This window comes from Triticum aestivum, chromosome 3D (assembly GCF_018294505.1).
Source record: "Triticum aestivum cultivar Chinese Spring chromosome 3D, IWGSC CS RefSeq v2.1, whole genome shotgun sequence".
NCBI lineage: Eukaryota > Viridiplantae > Streptophyta > Magnoliopsida > Poales > Poaceae > Triticum > Triticum aestivum.
This window is the reverse complement of record NC_057802.1, coordinates 204,516,275-204,519,568: the sequence shown is the minus strand read 5'-3', so window position 1 is coordinate 204,519,568 and position 3,294 is coordinate 204,516,275.

Sequence of the window (3,294 nt, the reverse complement as noted above, 5' to 3'; positions counted from 1 at the left end):
TCAACTCCATCCACAAGTTCACCGCCGTCAAGAAGCGCATGGACGACCTTGCCATACTGCTCCAGCCCGCGCGCCCAGGCTCCTCATTGCCTACGACCCTCATCGGCCTCCATGGTGATGAACTCTTTCAAGCCCTGGTGGCCCTGCAGGTGACGGAGGTCGCGACGAAGAATGTGCACCTCGAGGTCGCGCTCGCCGCGCAGCGCCTCGCCATGCAACAATCCGTCGACCTGCACATCCACGTCTACGAGGAAATCGTCTACATATGCCACTACAAGGCAAGCGAGGACAGAAAGACGTTGGCCTTCTTCCAGCGGCTGGAATCTTTGGATGCCATTGTTCAGAAGCACGTCGACCTGGCCACGAAAGCCGCTGCTACTTAGGCGCCGTTCGGTGGGCCGGCGCCCTGAGTCGAGGAGGTGGGCGCCGTCGATGGATGCATCTCTTCTTGCCTCCTGTAACCAGCACTGCATCGCCTCGTGGCCTTAATGTTTTATTAGTATAGTACTCCCTCCGTTCCCAAATATAAGTCTTTCTAAAGATTCCAGCAAGTGACTACTACATACGGAGCAAAATGAGGGAATCTACACTCTAAACTATGTCTACATACATCTGTATGATGTATTCCATTTGAAATAGTATCTAAAAAGGCTTATATTTATGAACGGAGGGAGTATATGGCATTTTTATTCCAGTCGTAACATTTTCACTGTGAGGTGGGGCCGCAGTTGAGCAAACCCACCCCGCCCACCAGGCGTCGGCCGAGTTTAGAATTAGAAGAGAGAAACGAGGGAGGAGAGCTAGCTGTAGCACGGACGCTGTTGTCAGATGGGACTCGTGTTTATAGAATAGGAGTACTGAGCACTCGTGCCTCTCTTTTTTTGAGGGAAAAATTAGTCGTATGTCTAGTACCACTAGTTGGATGCGTGCGACCTATAGCTGTCATCACTTTAGGTCTCCTTTTCGAACCGCGGCTATGCTTCACAGTACAAATTATTTCACGCATTTATCCTCCTATATGTACTCCTAGGCTATTTCCACGTGCTCCCAGTCGCCGACATGTGGGACATAGAGCATCTGGGTCGTAGTGCATGCATGACTCGGAGCATATGCCAGGGTACTTTACATTTCAGACCTCACGAATTACATGCAAACCCCCTGTAGAAGAATAAATAAATGAATGAATTAATACATGAAACCGAATTATTTTCGTGGAAACCGGAGCACGTTCATTAAATTTTGGACATAACACATTTATAAAAAATGACCGGACCGAAACCAGTCTAAGGGCCTCTTTGATTTTTCCCGCAAAAAAAGGGCCTCTTTGATTCCCAGGATACTGAAAACACAGGAATAGGGAAAGTATGATGGCGATGAACTGAGACGAGGAGAACTCTAACTTAGTTAGAGGTTAGAGTTAGATTCTAACCCTGAACTAACTCTAAACCAAAGAGGTGTATGGATGGCAGGGTTAGATTGACAATAAATGCTCTATCTCAATCATTTGACTACTTTGGACCCTATTTCCTGCCGGATTTGGAGGGTGCTTGGATACGTTTTAGTTCCATGACTAAAAGTAGTGGGACTAAAACTTGCTAGCCTCACCCATGCTTGGATCCAAATACTAAAGAGACTAAAATCAAGTTAATGAGCATTTATTATCCTCCAAACCCTCCAATCCAGAACTCGCGTGTGTTAAAGGAGAGGAGTTAAATGAGGAGAGAGAGGACTAACCACATTTTAGTAGGGGTACCCCTGACTAAATTTTTTTAGTCTCAAGACTAGTTTTAGCCCCTCTTTAGTCAGGGGTGCTTGGAACTTTAGCCTCTTAAAGAGACTATTTTTAGTCAGACTAAAATAAGTCCCTTGGATCCAAGCACCCTCTTGGTGTGGTCGGCTCTTCTGTGGCCTCCTCCCGCTCACAATTGACATAAACGAACCATCTATACAAATCAAGCATGCAAAACATGATAATTTTTACTTTGTCCATACAAATGAGATATCCCACTTAAACATACAAGTCGTCAATCAAGCTTCACAAAATAAAAAAACACTTCATGAAACAAAGAATGAGCTAACTCATCACGGAAGTCATTCACGATAGGGAGGGAGCCCGGAGCCCCTCACGCACCGAGGGAGGAGCTCGCCATCGTCGCTCTGGAGGAAGGCTCTATAGAGCCCAAGCCCCGGGAACCCCTCCGACGCCGGCCCTTGCGAGTTGAGGTCGACACCGGCATGGGTAGCAGGGCCGCTTGCCGCCGACTGGGAACTTAATCTTTGGGCCTCTAGAAATAATGCAAGCCTGTAACTAAAATACCTAGAAAGGTGAACTGAATCTTTGGGCCTCTAGAAATAATGCAAGCCTGAAACTGAAATACCTAGAAAGGTGAACTGAATCTTTGGGCCTCTAGAAATAATGCAAGCCTGAAATTGAAATACCTAGAAAGGTGAACTGAATCTTTGGGCCTCTGGAGATAATGCAAGCCTGAAATTGAAATACCTAGAAAGGTGACCTGAATCTTTGGGCCTCTAGAAAGATTTATTACCTCCTCAAGCAGCATCAAACAATTCCATGCGTGCACCACAAATCTATACCAAGTTTGATCAGGATCTACTTTTCCAAATCAGAATTAGCGCTAGAGCAAGCAAGATCAATGATATGGCCGTGAGACAGAGAAGGAATGAACAAACTCAGCCCTCTCGCGACCTCCCTGGTAGATGCGCCGCCGCCGCGCACGACAGAGGGAGAAAAACGACTGGTGAAGGGGGAGCGGGGCGACCTTCGAAGGCCGGAGGGAGAGGGCGGCCGGAGTAGGGCGGCGGAGGCCGGAAGGTGAGGGCGGCCGGAGGAGAGAGAGGTCGAGCGGCCCTATGGGGAACAGAGAGGAGTCGTGCGAGAGGGGGGAGCGATCTGGTGCGGGCAGGGAGATTTTTTTAGTTCTCTTTTAGTGGACCCGAGGATAACTAACCCAATTAGAACCTCTCCACCGGGCTAGTTTTTTTAGCTGGGTTAGAGCAAACTAGCTCAAACTAACCCCTCTTGTTTCGATAATTTGAGGCTATTTCAACCCAAACTAGCTCTAACTCGGGGATCCAAACAAAGAGGAGTGTTACTGTACGTGCTACAGTGTGGAACGTAGCACATTGTTTTTTATGGCCATATCACCACATTGTTTTCTACTGCTGGTTCACTGGGCTACCGTGGTTCGCACTGCTGGTTCACTGGGCTGCCGTGGTTTGCACTCCTCCGACCTGAGTAGTACTAGTATAGTACTAGTATATACCACATCATTC